We start from the raw sequence: 15,852 nt of genomic DNA, 5'->3' as shown, positions 1-15,852 counted from the left end.
GGAAGAGCAGAGAGAAGAAGACGACAGGGAAGACCTGGCAAGAGCTAGCAAAAGAGCAGGCAAAAAATGCATATAAAAGCCAAGGAGAAGGCCTTCAAAAAATATAAGGCTGAGGGATCATCATTAGCATTCAGACTTTACAAAGAATGCAACAATGTAAGAGTGAAATTAGGGCAGCTAAGCTAGAACATGAAAGACGAAAAGAGAGCAAAAAAAAATACCAACAAATTCTTTAAGTATATAAAAAAAAGGAGGACAGACCATATTGGCTCCATAAAGAATGAGGAAGGACATCTGGTTACAAATGATGGAGTGTACGGCTTATTGTCGTCCTATGTACAGATACTCCAGTCTCTGCTGTGGAACTCTGCAGCTCCTCCAGGGGTATCTTAGGTCTCTGTGCTGCCTCTCTGATTAATGCTTGATATGATCAACATGTACAAATATATAAGAGGTCCATACAGTGAACTTGGTGTTGTTATTCACTTTACGGTCATCACTGAGGACAAGGGGGCACTCTTTACGTCTAGAGGAAAAGAGATTTCACCTCCAAATACGGAAAGGTTTTTTCACAGTAAGAGCTGTGAAAATGTGAAACAGACTCCCTCCAGAGGTGGTTCTGGCCAGCTCAGTAGATTGCTTTAAGAAAGGTCTGGATTCTTTCCTAAATGTACAGAATATAACTGAGTACTAAGATTTGTAGGTATAGTTGATCCAGGGTAAATCCGATTGCCTCTCGGGGGATCAGGAAGGAATTTTTTCCCCTGCTGTAGCAAATTGGATCATGCTCCGCTGGGGTTTTTTGCCTTCCTCTGGATCAACTGTGGGTATGGAGTTGGGTGTATAGGATTTTACTGTGTTTTTTATTTAGTTTTTTTGTTTTTTGTGGTTGAACTGGATGGACTTGTGTCTTTTTTCAACCTGACTAACTATGTAACTATGTAAACTAACTATGTAATCACTATGTAATCACTATGTAATGCCCTCCTTGCCCGATCTGTGAGTTTTGGTGTGCGGCCATCTCTTGGCAGGTTTGCTGTTGTGCCATGTTCTTTTCATTTGGTTATGATAGATTTGATGGAGCTCCTATGGATCATCAAAGATTTGGATATTTTTTTTATAACCTAATCCTAATATATAAAAAAACATATACATTTTACCTATCTATACCAGTAGGTGGCACTACAATATTCTAGTGCAGTGGTTCTTAACCTGGGTTCGGTGAGTGAGTCTCGGGGGTTCGGCGGAGGTCACACAGGGCCGCCGGTACAAGGCAGGGGCAGACGGGTGCCCTGGGCAATACCATTTCATATAGGAGGGGGGCGCAGCCGCAGGTGAAGCTCTGCCACGGCAGCGGCCGCCAGCACGGTCAGCGGCACTGTACAAATTGTGTGCCGAGCGCACTCCTGCATCCGGGACCGTCACCTCCCCACTCCCTTTCCTGTCTGCTGCAGCCTGTTTACTCCCCCTATGAAGGAGTCTCTTGGTCCCTTCCAGCGGCGTGACGTCACTCCACTCATGGTCATAAGGGGGGACTCGGAGCGCTGCGCAGAGAGCTGTGTGTCGGCGCTGCCTGTGACGAGCTATAGAGGCAAGAACTAGTCTCGAGGAGCCTGCCTGTCTAGTGGAATTTGAACCTAGCAGACAGTGTGCTAAAAAAAGACTACTAAACTTGTTTAAAAGTAAGTAGAACCTGTTAAGAGCATATAATTAAATGGCTGGATTGGGGGGGGGAGGAGGCTGACTGAGGCTGACTGAGGTGAGGTGACAAGCACTTTATTAATATAAAATGGCAGATAAAAAAAATGTTTTTGTGTTATTTTATATGAGCCTTCTCTGACTAGCAAAAAAATATATATATATAAATTGCAGCCTCACTATACCATCACATGCAGCCTCTGTGCCATCAATTGTCGCCACTGTGCCCATCACATGCAGCCACTGTGCCCATCACACGCAGCCACTGTGCCCATCGCACGCAGCCACTGTGCCCATCAAACGCAGCCACTGTGCCCATCAAACGCAGCCACTGTGCCCACACGCAAAATCATATTTTATTTTTCCAATTAAGAAGGGTTCGGTGAATGCGCATATGAAACTGGTGGGGTTCAGTACCTCCAACAAGGTTAAGAACCACTGCTCTAGACGCTTCCTATAGCCTGTAATGAGTGTCTGGATTCTGGATGAATGTATTTTGGACCATTCCTCCTTACAAAACATCTCCAGTTCAGTTAGGTTTGATGGTTGCCGGTTGCTGAACTGCTTGACATCTTCCAATAGCTTGTATACAGTACTCACTGTACTCACTGAGCTGCATAGTTCTCTTTCTAGTGCCAGGGTGTTGCTGGGTCCATAACTGTTGTCAGAGTATTGAAATCATGCACTGGGAACTTCTTGTATACAGCAAACAGCTTTACTTTTATAGAGAAATATCATAACATATCTTTTCATCATGGAGACAGGAACAGGAACTGAATACAAACAAGTATACACAGAGGAAAATAGTACTTCCTCCCACATCATATCATAGATACACACTAGAGACTGTTATTTCTGCTAAAGGAGGCTCGACTAAATATTGATGTGATTTTTCTGTTGGGGTGCCCAAATTTATGCACCTGTCTAATTTCATTTTGATGCATATTGCGCATTTTGTGTTAATCCAATAAACCTAATTTCCCTACTAAAATATTACGGTGTACTTCAGTTATTTGATAGATCAAAATGAAATTGCTGATCCAAATACCCAAATATTTATAAATGACAATCATGGAAATTGTCAGGGGTTCCTAAACGTTTGCATACAACAGTATACTGCTCTTAATAATGGTTTAGAAACCAGACCCAAGCAGGAGATAACGCTAGACTATGTCAAAGGCAAATTAATCGATGAATATGACAGAAGGAAAGAAAATACGTACCATGATGACTAAGCTCTTAAGAGGTACATAGGCACAAAGCACAACAAGAAAGCAGAGCCTGTTTTTGCTGTAAAAGGACCGGTCACTTAAAAAAGGACTGTTCTATCTGGAAAATCGAGCAGCGAAAGCTAAAGTTATGCACAACAGAGAGTCAAAGCAGCCACAAATGAAACTGCAGACACATCATGGAGTGGCACTTTTAAAGCGGAGTTCCACCCACATTTTTCACTCCTTACCATGCAGCACTAATGTGCATTCTTAAAATTAATCAGCAATTTTTTTTTTCTGTTCACTTACCTATATCTATATCTATATTTAGATTTATACCTATATCTAATTTCACTTCCTCCTCTAGGGGGCCGTGGCCGCAGACATCATTTCCAGTTTTGCATTGGCTCCTGGGAGATCTTGGTCAGCTTGGCTTAGCGTCTATGGAAATTCTTGGCCAGCTTGGCAACGCACGGCTACATTAACATTTAACATTGGCGTCTATGGAAAATCTTGGTCAGCCACTGCACTGAAAATGCGCTAGATTGGGTAGCCAGCATGCTCAGAATCCAGGAAGAAAGATATTGTGGCTTCACACTGGAGATGGGCGCGCTATGCAGAAACTTCACAAAGTAAGAAAACAGTGCTGCACAGATAGAAAACTGGGCATAGTTTACAGCATACCCTTGTTACATTGCATGAGGCATGAGTATTGTAGGGGTATTTTTATATTAAGTCATATTTTGGCCTGAACTCCGCTTTAGAAGCGACAAGCCAAATAACTAGCGATGAGACCTTCTTCACAAACATTAATTACAGTGCAAAAGACACCGTTTTTCCTAGCAAACGGGAAAAGCATCACCTCTGAAGGTAAAGGCCAGAGCTTCCTGGAATGCATTACACCACAAGGCAAGCAGAGTATCCTTGTAAAGAAAGTGCTGTATGTTCCAGAGCTAGAAAGCAGCCTTCTATCAGTGAAAATTGGACAACGGTCTCACAGTTAAGTTCCAGGGTGATGAATGCATAATTCACAATAATAAGCGATTCCTCGCAAAATGAAAACTGGATGATCACTTTTACAGGCTCATCACCACAGACCAGCAAGTCAATATGGTCTCTAATGACCCACACAGCAAATGTATTCCCTTATGGAACAAGTGGCTGGGGTAGAGAAGTCCAGAAGCTATACAGGACATTATAAAGAGAGGCTCATCAGAAGATTTGACAATAATGTCTTGCAAAGTGCTCATGAAATGCAATCGTTGTAGTGAAGCAAAAGTCTAGTAAATCTTCCAATCGCACACCTTCCTGGGGAAACGGCTCAAAAGTACAAAAATGGGTGCTGAAGCGATCACCAGCTGGGTACTGGAACAATCAACCACATGAACATATTCGCCAGCACACCGCGGATCGTATATAACGTCCAAAAAAGTTTTAATGCACAGAAAACATCACAAGAGGTGCTATTTTTGCACCTCTTGTGATGTTTTCTGTGCATTAAAACTTTTTTGGACGTTATATACGATCCGCGGTGTGCTGGCGAATATGTTCATGTATTGAAGCAAAAGACACACATGCTCCCCTTCCACAGGCATCTCAAAGAAAAACCACCTACCCCCTGCAGCTCATACACAGTGATGTATGCAGTCCAATGAAAACTCCCACGTCAGGCTGGAACAGATATCTACTGACTTTCATTGATGATTATTCCAGGTACACGGCTACTTACCTGATGAAACACAAGAATGAAACATCAGAGAAACCTCAAGAGTTTGTAGCCAAGAATAATACACACTGACAATGAGGGAGAATACATAAACAAAGAAGTGGCCTCATACCTGAGGAGACAAGGAATAGTACACCAGACAACCGCACCATACACTCCTGGACAAAACGGTGTAGCAGAAAGGAAAAAAATCGCATTTATAGAAATAGCCAGGTGCATGTTGTCGGATGCCAATCTATCTCACAAGTACTGGGGGGAAGCAGTCATAACTACACGCAAGAGCTCCGTTCAAAATATGGCATGGATCAAAGCCTAGCATTGGGCACATCTGAGTGTTTGGATATGCCTATATTCCAAGTGAAAAGTGATCCTAGCTTGAGAACAGAGCCATAGAGGGGCATTCTGGTAGGCTACAGTGAGCAAACACCCAAAGACTGACAAAGTGACAATAAGCCATAGTGTTGATTTTGACTAGAGCCCATCACCAGAAACACAGATCCATGAAAGCTGTGAAGTGAATATGAGGTGGAACTCACGTTGTCTAAAACCAAGGATCTCCAAATTAGTGCCCTCCAGCTGTTGCAGAACTACACTTCCCATGAGGCGTTGTAAAACTCTGACATTCACAGACATGACTAGACATGATGAGAATTGTAGTTTCTGAACAACTGGAGGGCCTAAGTTTGGAAACCCCTGTTTCCCACCAGATCCTGCTGAACTGCCTGAAGTTAGAAGATCCCCTCGGAATACAAAGGGGATACAACCCCGCAAGCTGTCATACACTGTCAAAAAACACAGAATACTTGAACCAACATCCTGGGAAGATATCGAAAAACTGCCAAAATGTGTAGTCAATAAATGGAGAAAGGCAGCAGAAGAAGAAGTCACTTCAAGAAAATAAAACCTGGATACTCACAGAGCTCCCTCCTAACAGCAAAACCATAGGAAGTAAGCGGACCTTCAAAGTAAAGTCAGACACAGAAGGGAATAACCACAAATACAAAGCCAGACTAGTTGCCAAGGGTTACTCCCAGAAATTTGGTAAAGATTACGATGAAACATTCACTCCTGTCTTTAAAAAAACACTCCACCATCAGTGCACTTCTTAGCATTGCAGCCGGGAATGGCTTGCAAGTCAAACACCTAGACGTTAAAACTACTTTCCTATATGGAGACATTAAGGAAAATCTCTACATGGATCAACCACCAGGGTTTGAGCAAGGAGATAACCTTGTGTGTAAACTTCAGAAGAGCATCTACAGCAGGGGTGTCAAACTCAATTTTTAGTCGAGGGCCGCATCAGCAGTGTGGTTGCCCTCAAAGGGCCAGTTGTATATGGGTCGCACTACATACAGAATGCAGAGTTCAGGATTACGTCAGGATTATGCTACGTACACAGTGCAGAAATTCAGGGGTTGCGCTACGTACACTGTAATGATTATAGTGCAGTTCCCTTTATATCACAGTGTCCCTGCAATCATGCCCCCCCTTTACTCTCTGCTCACTGTGCAGATCTCCAGTTCCTCCCACCCCCTGCTTCCTTACATTAAAGTCCACACAGACCCCCCCTTACATCAGAGTCCGCACAGACCCCCATTACATCAGAGTCCGCACAGACCCCCTTGTAATGCTGTGGACTCGGATGTAAAGGGGAACTCTGATGTAAGGGGGGCTTTGCCCACCAAAGCCCCCCTCTTACATCATAGTCCACAGAGCACCCCTTAAATTTGTTTTATATATATACACTGGGAGGTGGGAGAGGGTGGATTACTCACCCCAGGATGGAGGGTCAGGGGCGGGCTGCCTGCAGCTTTTAAACATGTGTTCAATCTTCCTTCTCATTTTTCCCGGGGATGTGTGGGCAGGGCAGACACAGGGGGTGTGGGCGGGCCAGACAGTGTAGAGAGGCGGGAAGAGGAGGAGCAGTGTCCGAGCAGCGTCCAAAGAGCCGAACTGTCAGCGTTGATTCTGAGGCTGAGCTGTGTGTGAGAGAGACACAGCTCAGCCAATCAGCCACTAATGTAGCTGCGCCAGAGCCCGGAGATGACACAGACACGGCCGCATAGTGGTAGGTAAGCGGCAGCCGCGACCTGTGTTAACCCTGTCCAGGTCGTGGGCGCCGCTTACCTCCCGCTGTGCGGCCTGAGCGCCACTGGCCCGCGGGCCTGGAACAAGCGGTGGAGGCTGGCGGGCCACATGACAAGGCTTGGTGGGCCGGATTCGGCCCGCTGGCCTTGTGTTTGCCACCCCTGATCTACAGTCTTAAGAAGTTTACAAGGAATGAGAAAGTGAACAAAGTACTTACCAGAGAGGGATTCTCAAGAAGTAAAGCAGACCCCTGTCTACTCCAAAAATCAAGAAGACGAATGGATATACATCCTTATCTATGTGGATGACATTATAATCTGTTTTGAACAAGAAGGCGATTATAATCAGATTGTTGACAAGCTGAAAGAACATTTTGAAATCAAATAGCTAGGGAACATTAGCTAGGGAACATTAGCTACTATCTGGGAATCCAAATAGAGAGAGAATAAGATGGAAGTTATCATCTCAACTAGGGTTGTCCCGATACCGATACTAGTATCGGTATCGGGACAGATACCAAGCATTTGCCTGAGTACTTGTACTCGGGCAAATGCTCCCGATGCTTCACCCGATACTTGTACTGTCAGCGGTGATCAGTGCATGGGGAAGTTACAAGCACCGATCACCGCTGTATAGATTTAAAAGTAATTTCTCCGCTTCTCTCTACACCCCTCCCCCCGCGCGGCTTTTAGCTGCTTTAAAATCAGCGGTGATCGGTGCTTGTAACTCCCCCACACATGATCACAGCTGACTGTCCCGTGTCCTCCTCCGTTTTGCTGCAGTCTGTCTCCCTCCCTCCATGTCCCCCGCCGTGTTTCTCTCTCTCTCCGTGTCCCCCCGTGCTTCTCTCCCCCTCCGTGTATCCCTCCGTGTCCCCCGTGTTTCTCTCTCTTTCCGAGTATCCCGCCGTGTATCCCACCGTGTATCCCACCGCGTTTCTCTCCCCTTCCGTGCTCCTCCTCCACCCCCCTGGAATTGTCAGGATGGAGAGCGGGGTAGGAAACGGTAAATCCGGCTCCTTACTGCTCCGAATGGACAGAGTCAACACAATTCCTCTTTCTTTTTTCACACCTTATTATAATTGGCTTTGGTTTGGGCGTTTTACTTCCTGTTAGGTTACCGCCCACCTCATCGTCTCTTTCCAGGCTGTTTTGCCTGATTGATTCACCTGTGGATGGTCAGCTGGTATCCATCCACCTTCAATTCACACCAGTGTAATACCCAAATTGATGTCATCCATAGGCGCCGCGGCGCCGTCCTGTGACATCACACATTTGGCCCTATTTAAAGACATGGGTCCCGGCGTTCAGGGTGATACACACCAGGCCCTGGGACATGCTGCTTGATTTAGCCATTCAAGTAAGTACACTCCATGTCTGGATGCTATTGCAGATAGGGTCACTAACTATGGCTTAATTCTGACTCACTGATCCATCCCTATAGGTGGTCTTAACTTTCTACCTCCATTGCTGGCATCCCTTAACTGGGCTCTCCCAGAAGTGGTTTTCTTGGTGGCTCCTTTGGTTGGTCCTCGCCCACTACTAATTAGGTCCCAGGGCACTTAAGTTTTTTGACATTATATACAGGTATAATCACCTGTTTTGTTTACTTATTATTATATTTTTTTCTTTTACCACAATTGTAGCACTGGGCACAATCACTATTTCTGCACCATGCCTTGTCCTTCTATCTCTTTTCCTTTCCCCCCTTCCTTCCCCCCCCTTTTTTTACCTCCCCCCTCCCCCTTCCAGTCCCCTGCACCCCCCCCCCCCCAGCCTCCTCCCTCCCTCCCCCCCTTTTCTTTCTCTCTCCTTTCCCTTCATTTCCCCCCCTTTCCGCCTCCCCCTTTTCCTTTCCCCCCCTCCCCCTATCCCAATTCTTTTTTCCTCTCCTCATCCCCACCCTCCCCCCCTTCCCTCTTCCTCTCCCCTCTTCCCCTCCCCTCTTCCTCTCCCCTCTTCCTTTCCCCTCCCCTCTTCCTCTCCCCTCCCCCACCAACCTTTCCCTTCCCCTCCCTCCTTTTCAACCTTTCTTCCCCCTCCCCCCCTTCCCCTGTTTCTGTCTGTCTCCCCCCACCCTCTACCTTGCAAATATTTTTGCTCTATGTTTCCTTTCAATCTTTATCTTTATCCCAACATCACCTTTTCACCATTTCCTTCCCCCCCCTCCCCCCTTCCCCCCTCTAGCTCTTCCCTCTCCTTCTTTTCCACCTTTTCCTCCCCCTCCCCGCCTCCCCCTCCTTCATCTCCCCTTCCTTTTTTTCACCCCTTTCCCTTTCTTCCCTCCCCTTTCTTCCTCACATTTCCTGGTTCCTCCCCCCCCCCCTGTTTCTTCCTTGCTGGTCCCATTTCCTTTATCTTTTTATGTTCCCCATTCTATGCCCTTGTTGTCCCTCTCCCCCCCCCTCCTTCATTCTTCCTTTTCTTCACCCCTTTTCCCCTTTCCTTTCATTTTTCACTCTTTTCCTTGCCCATCACTGTGTCTTGGGTTGGTGTTCAAGCCTTAATTTTTCCCCTGTTCTTCATGTTGGGGACTCTGGGGATAGCTTCACTATCTCTTATTTTTGGGTTATTGGCGATAACCTTCACTCAAATTCCTCACATTTCCATTCACTTTTTTCTGCACTCCCATCACGGTGGTCCTTATAGCGCAGTTTATTTTTATTTTTACTTCCCACTCAGACTGTACTAATTATTGCTCTATGTATAGTCAATACAGATCCTCACCTTGCTGGGGGCGTTTCCACCATCCACAACCTACGTGAGACTTTGTCTCTACGTGGGGCCTAGGCTCCTCCGATGAGTGAATCTGTATTCACAGGTAAGCCGCACAGTCTTTTCATCGTCCCCTTGAATCCTATGTTGCATATTCTCTCTTAATGGCTATATATGTTTGTTAATTGCTTGAGTGTTTCTGTGCATATGTACCCATATGCACACAACCTGTAAAGTTAATAACAATATAGTGTCATCATTTATTAGACCCAAATCTCCTGACGAAGCTACCTTTGAGTAGCGAAACTAGTTGAGAGCCTGATCTATATGACCTCCTCCGCCTGATCGTTGCCCGCAAACTAGGGCCCGTTATACCATCTTCATTAGGGGTTGGCTGGTCGTATAATCAATTGTTCTACACTACCATCTCTGTAATTTTAAAACACTGTGTATTTCTCAAGTTATTTATGTTATGTTTATGTTTTAATAAATTGAACTTTTTTACCTCTATCATACTCTATTGATAACTGATTTACCTAAGTACCGACATAGTCCAATAGCCCTTGCCCATTTCCCTTGTTTTTTCTGGGTCTCTGGGGTCCCAGATAAATCTTACCTCTATTCAAATTATGATAGGATGATGGTACTTTCATTGTTATGTTTTTCTTTCTTTACTGAGAGGTTTCCTTATAAATTATTAATCCATATGCAAGATGCAAAATAAGTGAAAACTCCTATGGAACCAGGCTATCAAAAGAACAACAGCCCTGTGAACTATGGGCCAGATTCACGTACAAGAGCGCCGGTGTAACGTAACCCGTTTACGATACACCGCCGCAAGTTTCCAGTTTTAGTGCCCGTATCCACAAAGCACTTACCTGGAAGCTTGCGGCGGTGTATCGTAAAGACGTCCGGTGCAAGGCGGGCTAATTCAAATCTGGCCCTATATCTATATATGTGTGTGAGTTATACCTATCTATACCAGTAGGTGGCAGTAATATAGTGTTTATCTGTGATGTGATGTAATGGGAGGAAGTACTGTTTTTCCAGTGTGTGTACTTGTTTGTATTCATATCCCGTCCCTGTCTCTATGATGAAAAGATATGTTATGATATTTCTCCATATAATAAAAGCCGATTGCTGTATACAAGAAGCTTCCAGCGCATTATATCCATACCCTGCTAACAATTTTCTCCTTAGTTCCTGTTCTGATACTGTGCAATACTTTATTTTGAGCAACACAGAATTCCAAACTAGTTCAAAACATCTTATATTATTTTTATTTGTCATATCATATTAACATCTACACAATGTGCTCAGCTTATAGAATAATCCATATCCCAAGGGATGCATTGCTGGTTGTAAAATAGCAAAATATGTCATGAACAGTATCACAACTACATGCTGTACTAAAATAGTCTCAGGCCTGTAGCATCTTTTTATAATTGGCTGCTGCTAATGCCTCAGGAAAAATAACAATATGCTTGAAATAATCAGAAAATATCAAATAAACTGCATCAGGGGAAGCAGAGATGAGAACCAGCAAATTTATTAACAAAGCATTAGTATGTTAAATAGGGTTAATCACATTACCGATTTTTCTTTCTAATTTTTAACCTGCACCGTTTAGTGTATTAACGGTTTTGCTGTCAATGCCCATTTTACCATTTTAGAAAAATTCAGATTCACTTTTTCTCACAGAATGACCTATAAAATGGTTACTCATGTACAAGAACACATTATCGGGATGGTTCCAAACAGAGACTGAAAATGTTTACCTATACTGCATAATAAATAAGTAAAAGATGAACTCCAAGCAAGCAGCTTAATACACATTGGAAACACATACTGTATAATGAAAAGAATTTTCCCAAATGGGGTTATTGCGCAGCTCAAAAGGAAAGAGATAATACCATGTAATAAAAAAGTTGTGTTTATTCACATGTTAAAAAGTGGACAAATCTGAGTATGCGGGAGTTTAAAGCTCTCCGGGATCTAACCCATCTTTATGAAGAAAGTAATTTTATTGATCTAATTGACCAACTTGACTTGGACACCTTACTCGAGGAGGTGGACAAGTCCAGTGTCAATCCACCTATTACTTTCAAGAAACCATCTCAAACATGCCCTCCTTTAAACATCAATGCTAATATATCTACTTTTGCAAAACAGACCAATAGGGATCTTACCAAACTACTCCTTTACAAACTAAAGCCGAGGAACCTGTCCTCCAGCGAAAATGAGGCATTGTCCGCTCTTGCGGACAATACCTCATTTATAGTCAAACCCTCAAACAAAGGGGGTAACATTGTCCTCATGGACAATTGTGACTATATCACCATGTGTGAAACTAATTGGTACAAACAGATTTCTGTCTTGTCTATTCGCCAATACCTGGCTAATTTTTACACACTTGTGGATGTGACCTATGCTCTTTGTCCGCCGTTTGTTATCTGTCACCCTGTTATTTCATGCTTTTTTAGAATAATACTTTAATTAATTTGGAATATACCTGTAGTACACATGTACATAAGGACAAGTATGGGATGTCAATTATGTTTAGAATATACATGTATGTTGTGATAGGGTCACCAGTGTTTTTGTAATTATGTGTATTAAAATATGGAACTGTATATATTCTTAGGACTATATATGTGTTTGCTCTCATGTTTCTGAAATCTATTTATAAGTAATTCCTTTTTCCTGGAGTATTCCCTCTCCCCCTTTCCCCTATGACATGTCTCTTTGTTTGGCTGGTCTAGGATGCTCCCCTCCTTTCCCCAGGTTGTGGCAGCTGCCACTCATGTGGGCGTCCCGTCCACCGCCCAGCAGGGTGAGACAATAGCGCAATTCGTTGCGCTATAGCAATTCCCCACATGATGGCGACAGTGCACGGCCGCCGCGTGTGGGGAGCGCATTCTCCCCCTGCTGTTGGCATGTACGCACCGCCCTCACACCCAGTGGCGTGCAACGCGCGTGCGCGGCGGGTCCGCGCACATGCAGTGACGTCACATCCTCACGTGGGATGGTGGGGGCGGTGGCTGTAAGCCGATGACGCTGGCGTGCGTACACGCCGAGGAGACCACCGCCGCCATGCACCTGGCTTTACCAGGTGCGTTTTCCTTCTTTTTTTTTTTTTCGTTGCGCTATAGCAATTCGCCACATGATGGCGACATTTTTTTTTTTTTTTTTTTGGGACCCTGACCCACCAGAGTGGGTGTGGAACGTTGTGCTTGATTAGGCAGAGGGGCGGATCGACCGCAGCCCCCTCAGGTGGTACTCGTTCTTTCCCCCCCCCCCCTTCCCTCTCCACAGGTGGTACTTGTTTCTTCATTCCCTACAATTAGGCTAGATGCACTCTATTTATTCTGGCTTTACCTGTTGGTTTGGAAGGATCTTGCTTGGTACTTCCAACTACTAGCATATTGGTGGCCTCTATGCTATAGGTGAGTTTTATTTTTTACATCCTTTTTCTGGCCAAACTTTTTGGCTTCTCTGGTTTCATTCCAAAAATGACCCTTTTTACTCTTATATTTTAGAAGGAATCACCTTGTCTGCTTGCTGCTGCTATTTATATCCCAGCAGCTTTTGTATCTGACACCAGTGATCTCTGCTCAGGAAGTCTTCTAGTTTATTTTAATTCCCAACTGAATCTCTACAATTCAAAGGTACAGCTCTCCCCCCCCCCCCCCCACTCACCCTTATTCTTGATGCGTTTTTATCATCAGGTGTTTGCCATTCACTGTTTTATTTTGCCCAGCTGCCCTAACTTCAATATATCCTGCATTTTCCGTTCCCCATGTGTCTTCACTTGTCTCCATTCCCATCCTTTTTGCTTTAGTTTATATAATTCTTTTTCTGCACTATCACCCCCCATTCTTCTCTTTCCCCAGTCCATTTCCCCACACCGTTGCCTACTTTTCACTTCTTGTTTCTGTACCTTCACCCCTCACTTTGTCATTTTCCCTCCTTGTCCTTCTCATTTTCCTTTATCCCGTCTCTTTGTTTTACATTTGTGTTTTCCTATCAGCTAATTCTCACTTCCGCATTCTTGCGGCTGATGCATGTTTATTTGTGCCTCCCTAGGTCATTCACTTCAATTACTCACCGTCATCTTCACTGTTTTTTCATTCCTTTTCACTACCTCTCACTTCTCCCCTCCCTTCACTTCAATCTACTCCCATCACCCCCATTTCCTTCACTCCTTATTCTTTTCTTCTCTCTTACCCTCTTTTTTCTTTTTCCCTTTCCCTTTTATGTTTTTCTTCATTCTTCTTTTGTCCTTGGAGACCCTTGTTTCCGTATTCTAGAGATTATTATCTTATCTTAGTACTCTTGAGCACTTCTTTTCATTATAGCCTGTGACGGTTATCTACATTCACCGTCACTTCTCACCTCAGAGCCCCAATAACTTTTTAATAACTCGTGCCACTACATTTGTATGTAGACATCCAGAATATCAATTTTACTATTCTGTTTACAGGCTTCTTTATTAAACCTCCTCGTTCCACCGACGTTCCCCTACCCCTCCTGGTTTCTATATGGTCATTCCATCTTGGCCCCATAATTTTTGGGGGTGACCTCCTGTGGTGTTGAGCGGGGTGTTTCACATTATGTGGACAGCTGTTTTTTCTGCCTGGGATGGAAGCTATCCTTATTAGACCGCCTGTTGCTGCCGCTATTGGACTGCAGCACATCATTGAGACACATCATCAAGGTAAAGGAATTAATAATTAAAAACTAAAAATTAAAAATTAAAAAATCTATTTAAGATACTTTTGTTTGCAATGTTGCACACGAATTTGCTTAACTTTTTGACTTTTTGCTTTCATTACATCCTTTTGCACACTGCTCCTCTAGCCAAAGGGCTTTTTGTAAAACCAACAATGTATCTCTTATTACCTAAACTATGATTATGAGATGTCTAACCACTATATGTTCCTTTCCAGCCAGACAAACTCTCTGAAGAAGACCTTCAAAGGTCGAAACGTTCGTTAGATTGTTTTTACTACAATGCACATTTTTGACTGTATAAACATTGTTTGTGTACTGCTTGTTATACATTTATGTAAACGCTGTTTGTGTACTTGATACAACTCATGCTCCATCCATTTATGCTACCCAATTTTTGTCCACTTTTTATGTGAATAAACACAACTTTTTTTATTACATGGTATTACCTCTTTCCTTTTGAGCTGCGCAATAACCCCATTTGGGAAAATTCTTTTCATCATTTTTATCGGGGTGAGCAGCCACATTCTCTCCACCATAGTGTCCTGTCTCTTTTCACACATACTGTATATGGACATGTTTTATTTGAAAAAATACTTATAATCCTGTGCAACTAATCTTGCGACTTGTGATTCAAACATCCCTTACCAAACAATACAGCCAGATCACACATACATCACAGCTGTCTATTAAAATTGCATTTTTATATAACCAAAAATCTGTATTTTGCTTCTGAGTTGGCTTTATAAAAAACAATAATATTGCATGGAACAGCACAGGTGGGTGCGTGTGATTATCATATTTGCCTTGCTTCACCCCAACCTGCTGATTAGACATTGGGAACACAGCAGAACACTGACAAGGTCATCACTCTTCTCTGCTTGCTCTCCTGTGAAATTCATAGGATGACAGGATATAAAAAACACATTCAGTGTCTTAACTTTAGTTGCATTCAAAGGACATTTGATTATTTTCATGAATATCTAACAGTTTAGACATTTTTTTTTTTTTATAACAACATTAATTTTTATTAAATTAGGTTTTCCAATTTTGTGAAAAAGGTAAAATCCATGCTATGACATCCCTCAAAGAAACCATGGTAAGGACTGCTATATAATTTTTTTCTAAATGTTTTGAGTGAAATTGGCACTTATCAGACACTAAACATCGAGGTAATCTTAACATTTAGTGCTTCGGGGCATATTTTGTAGAAGTGTTCACCATCAGTAGTGTATGTACATGGAAATTGTCACTATATTCAATATTCATTGCTAAATCCTTTAGCGCTTAATAAACAAATCAGTAAGTACTGAGACTGTTTGCAGCATAAATTGTATTTATGTTTGACAGGAGACCTACTGTATGTAGGAGGATCAGGCATACCATTTTCTAGCACTAGGAATGGTCGATAGATCTTCTTGATGATTATTTTTTTTGCAACTTGCTAAGGGAAGACATGTGTGGTACTCACAGCTGCTGTCTTATCTCAGACAGCTATAGCAATCAGGACAATTAACAAATAGCATGCAGTTGCAGAGAATCCGAGACCTCCATCAGATATGAGACCAAAGTCTTATCAAGGCAAAAAAATAGCTGGACCATATGGTTGTTAACTCGGGTTTGTGGGTACCCTCAAACAAGCCAGTTTGGCTGACAAATACTCAGTGATGAGTCAAAAATTACA

At 43.3% G+C, this 15,852-nt stretch overlaps 1 long non-coding RNA gene across 1 annotated transcript; it reads left to right on the top strand.

Annotated features, from left to right (window-relative positions):
- Positions 1–12,820: 12,820 nt before the first annotated feature.
- LOC120924939 lies at positions 12,821–14,088 on the top strand. Its single transcript, XR_005746479.1, has 3 exons — positions 12,821–12,883; positions 12,977–13,105; positions 13,921–14,088. It is a non-coding gene; the product is annotated as an uncharacterized LOC120924939 (long non-coding RNA).
- The last annotated feature ends 1,764 nt before the right edge of the window (positions 14,089–15,852 follow it).

This window comes from Rana temporaria, chromosome 1, assembly GCF_905171775.1.
Source record: "Rana temporaria chromosome 1, aRanTem1.1, whole genome shotgun sequence".
NCBI classification, from domain to species: domain Eukaryota; kingdom Metazoa; phylum Chordata; class Amphibia; order Anura; family Ranidae; genus Rana; species Rana temporaria.
The sequence above is the reverse complement of the archived record's forward strand: the minus strand, read 5'-3'. Positions and strand labels throughout refer to the sequence as shown.